The sequence below is a fragment of the Opisthocomus hoazin genome, chromosome 7, assembly GCF_030867145.1.
Source record: "Opisthocomus hoazin isolate bOpiHoa1 chromosome 7, bOpiHoa1.hap1, whole genome shotgun sequence".
Classification (NCBI taxonomy): domain Eukaryota; kingdom Metazoa; phylum Chordata; class Aves; order Opisthocomiformes; family Opisthocomidae; genus Opisthocomus; species Opisthocomus hoazin.
The window spans coordinates 75879550-75884320 of record NC_134420.1 but is presented as its reverse complement, the minus strand read 5'-3'; the positions used below and the strand labels follow the sequence as shown (position 1 = coordinate 75884320).

General features: G+C 51.2%; 1 long non-coding RNA gene across 1 annotated transcript; it reads right to left on the bottom strand.

Annotated features, from left to right (window-relative positions):
- Positions 1–2017: 2017 nt before the first annotated feature.
- LOC142361855 (uncharacterized) lies at positions 2018–2377 on the bottom strand. The gene is made up of 3 exons (XR_012764472.1): positions 2353–2377; positions 2171–2269; positions 2018–2092 (listed from the first exon to the last, which is right to left on the bottom strand). It is a non-coding gene; the product is annotated as an uncharacterized LOC142361855 (long non-coding RNA).
- Positions 2378–4771: the final 2394 nt, after the last annotated feature.

Genomic DNA, 4771 nt, shown 5'->3' with positions numbered 1-4771 from the left:
AAATGGTCCCTTACAAGGAGTTGCGGTCAAAATGGAGATGACGGATGTGTACGAAACCTGTCTTCAAGACCTAAAAGCATAAGGATTCCAGGAAAAACTCCCACAGTCCATGACAATGGACTGGTAGAGAGAAGAGCTGCTGACACAGCCTGGAACGACACCAAAGAGAACTGACCAGAAGTTTTCAAGACACAAGACTGATCCATGCTTTACATTTGTAAGCCAAGAAGAGAACCTCCCAGTTGGCACTATCCAATAGGTACAGGCATTTGAGGCCTAGAAATGGCATCCAAGGCACCTGATGAGTTTTCTTGAGTGCAAACAGAAACAAGGGCATCAAGAACACAGGAAGGTCTATGACACAGAAGACACCACAGAAACAACATAGCACCACAGACACAGGCTGGAACTGCCCTGCCCATACTAGTCCAAGGATGAAGGGAACCCCCTTTGCTTTACATGCCTAGAGAGGCCCGCTCCTGCACAGCTCTCCCCTACGCTAACTTTATAAGCCCTGCCCGCAATGCCCAACCGTGTTCCTCTCCCTCCACATTCTTCCAGCCCCAGTCCCTCGACTTAGCTTTTGGAGGGTCAGGGGTCTGAATCCATCCTCAACAAAAAGCACATTGGCTAACTGGGAAGCTCCTGCACTCGCCTGGTTCCATTTTGTCATCTGAAAACAAAAAAAGCCAGAAACAGTGCTGACAGGAAGCATCACACTGGCCAACGCCAACCCCCTCCTCAGAAGCACCCGGGTGCTCCGCTCACCTGCTCGTTCCAGAGTCGGACGCTTTACCATCATCACTTCTGCTGCAACAGATACCAAGAGACACAAAATTACTATTATGCCCGTGAGAAGTCACGCGCTCGACCCTCCTCCTCGCTGCCATACCAGCTCACCTCAAACAGTTGTCCAATGCCAAAGGCGGCCGGCACAGCCCCTGCAAAACCAAGAGAGACACCCCTCACTGAGCTGCTGCACTATAATTTGCTCTCACACACTGACCCGGCACACAACTACCTCACCTTCTCAGACCTCTTGTCAGCATGCTGCTTCGCCCCTCTGAGGCTATGTGCGGCACCTGCAATAAAATCAAAGCAAACAGCGCATGCTGAGATACTGCCCAAAAACAAAGCTTGCCTGCATCAATTCCAGTCTCCTGCTCCTTTATTTGGCTGCTCACCCACTCTGCCCCTGCCAGTTATGGATTCCCTGGTTGCCCTGGGCAGAGCAGTTCCAAGGCAAGCACACACAGGCACAGACCAACATTACACACAACACCAAAAACAATGGGAATCAAGAGAGAAAACTCCTCCACAAGAACAATGACTCCCTGACGGGAGACGCTGTTGGACAAGGAGACCGACAGGGCCGCATTGGCCAAGAGCGAGGAGGCTCCACGGCAGCCCCAGAAAACCGGATTAGAACACAATGATCCGTTACAAGAAGTTACGGTCAAAATGGAGACGATGGATGTGCAAGAAGCCCGGCTTCAAGACCTAAGAGCATAAGGATGCAGGGAAGAAGTCCCACAGTCCATAAAAATGGACCGGAAGAGAGAAGAGCTGCTGCTGACACAGCCTGGAACGATGCCGCAGCAGAAAGAGGCTAGACTGATCCACGCTTTACGCTTGTAAGGCAAGAAGAGAAGACCTGAATTGGCACTATGCCAATGAGTACACGCATTCGAGACCCCAGGTATGGCACGGAGACACATGATGAGCTTTGTGAGTGCAAAGAGAAACAAGGATATCGAGACCAGAGGAAGGTCTGCGACACAAGACACACCACAACAACAACACAGCACTGATGACACAGGCTGGAACTGCCCTGCCCATGCTAGTCCTAGGATGCAGGGAAACTCGGTCCCTTTCTGTGCCCAGAGAGGCCCGCTCCTGCGCAGCCCTCTCCCCTGCACTAATGTTACAAGCCCTGTCCGCAATGCCCAACTGTGGTCCCCTCCCTCCAAACCCTTCCCAACCCCAGTCCCTCGACTTAGCCTTTGGAGGGCCGGGAGTCTGAATCCATCCTCGACAACAAGCATGTTGGCTAAATGGGATGCTCCTGCAGTCAACAGGTCTGCTTCGTCATCTGGAAAAGAGGAAAAGATGAGGACATCACAGACCACACATGGTGCTGACAGTAAGCATCACACTGGCCAAGACCAACCTCTTCCACAACAATCCCCTCCTCAGAAGCACCAGGATGCTCTGCTGCTCACTTGTTCTTTCCGGAGTCGGACACTGCAGCCATAATCGCCTCTGCAACCTAAGATGCCAAGACACACAAAATGATCATTGCACCCGTGAGAAGTCACCTGCCCTACGCTCCTCGCTGCCACCCCGACTCACCTCAAGAGCTTATCCAATGCCAAAGGCAGCCCGCACGGCCCCTGCAAAACCAAGACAGAGACATGTCACTGAGTTGCTGCACAGTACTTTGCTCTTACACACTGACCCGGTCCACAACCACCTCACCTTCTCGGACCTCTTGTCAGCATGCTGCTTTGCCCCTTCAGGACTATGTGTGGCACCTACAAAAAGAAAACAGAAGACACATGCTGAGATACCGCCCAAAACTGCCACCTGCCACACCGGTTCCCTCCTCCTGCTCCTTTACCTTGGCTGCTCACCTGTATTGCCCCTGAGATTTACATGTTGCCATGCTGAGGCTCAGGTACCACCTGGGAAACACAAAGAAGGATGATGGTAATTTCACCAACAACAGCACTCCAGAAAAATAACTGCTACTCCAGCCTACTACTCATTGCTCACCTTGCCTGAGTCACCCCTGGTGCCGATATCATGCTTCACTCGTTGCTTTGCACCTACAATACTGGAAAAAAACACCACACCAACTGTAAGGCAGTCCTATAGCCACTGATCATGTCTTCCCTTCAACACCATGTGCCAACCCACCTCCTAACGACGCTCTGCTCGGCGCCTGCATTGGTCTTTGGTGCCCATCTTGTTCCCTGGCACCTGAAATAAGTATTGAACAAGTCACCCATATGCTGCTAAAGACATTAACAATTCCAGATGTATTGATTCCATTTTCTAATAGCGCCTAGAGTCCAAAATACAGCCTGCCATTACATAAAGGAATAAAGGGCCAAACTTAAAGGCCCCCCCATGCATAAGCCTTACCACCGTCAACATTCAATCTGCTTTGCTGCTGATGATCAGCCCCTCCCACAAGACTCCCATCACCTCTGTAAAACACTGTTGAAATGACAGTCCACACTGTCTGCCGATGGCCGGTCCATCTGATCTCACTTCCCAGCCTCTGCCTAAACAGTCTAGGCCTGTCAACCTATTAACCACAGCCTCTTATCGCTATGACACCTACCCCTGACTATGCCACTGGGCAGGGCAGCTCCAAGCCAAACGCACACAGGCACAGACCAACATTACACACAACACCACAAACAATTGGATTCAAACAAGAGAGAAAACTCTCTGCAAGAACAATGACTGGCGGACGAGAGAAGCTGTCGGACAAGGAGACCGACATGGCCGCAACAGCCAAGAATGAGGAGCCTCCGTGGCAGCCCCAGAGAAACAGTCGAGCCAAATGGTCCCTTACAAGGAGTTGCGGTCAAAATGGAGATGATGTATGTGTACGAAACCTGTCTTCAAGACCTAAAAGCATAAGGATTCCAGGAAAAACTCCCACAGTCCATGACAATGAACCGGTAGAGAGAAGAGCTGCTGACACAGCCTGGAACAACACCGCCAAAGAGAACTGACCAGAAGTTTAAGACACAAGACTGATCCATGCTTTACATTTGTAAGCCAAGAAAAGAACCGCCCAGTTGGCACTATCCAATAGGTACAGGCATTTGAGGCCCTAGAAATGGCATCCAAGGCACCTGATGAGCTTCTTGAGTGCAAAGAGCAACAAGGACATCCAGAACAGATGAAGGTCTACAACAGAGAAGACACCACAGAAACAACATAGCACCACAGACACAGGCTGGAACTGCCCTGCCCATACTAGTCCAAGGATGAAGGGAAACCCCTTCACTTTACATGCGTAGAGAGGCCTGCTCCTGCACAGCTCTCCCCTACTCTAACTTTACAAGCCCTGCCCACAATGCCCAACCGTGTTCCTCTCCCTCCAAACTCTTCCAGCCCCAGTCCCTCGACTTAGCTTTTGGAGGGTCAGAGGTCTAAATCCATCCTCAACAAAAGCACATTGGCTAACTGGGAAGCTCCTGCACTCGCCTGGTTCCATTTTGTCATCTGAAAAGGAAAAAAGCCAGAAACAGTGCTGACAGGAAGCATCACACTGGCCAACGCCAACCTGTTCCACAACAACCCCCTCCTCAGAAGCACCCGGGTGCTCCGCTCACCTGCTCGTTCCAGAGTCGGACACTTTACCATCATCACTTCTGCTGCAACAGATACCAAGAGACACAAAATTACTATTATGCCCGTGAGAAGTCACACACTCAACGCTCCTCCTCGCTGCCACCCCAGCTCACCTCAAACAGTTGTCCAATGCCAAAGGCGGCCGGCACAGCCCCTGCAAAACCAAGAGAGACACCCCTCACTGAGCTGCTGCACAATAATTTGCTCTCACACACTGACCCGGCACACAACTACCTCACCTTCTCAGACCTCTTGTCAGCATGCTGCTTCGCCCCTCTGAGGATATGTGCGGCACCTGCAATAAAATCAAAGCAAACAGCGCATGCTGAGATACTGCCCAAAAACAAAGCTTGCCTGCATCAATTCCAGTCTCCTGCTCCTTTATTTGGCTGCTCAC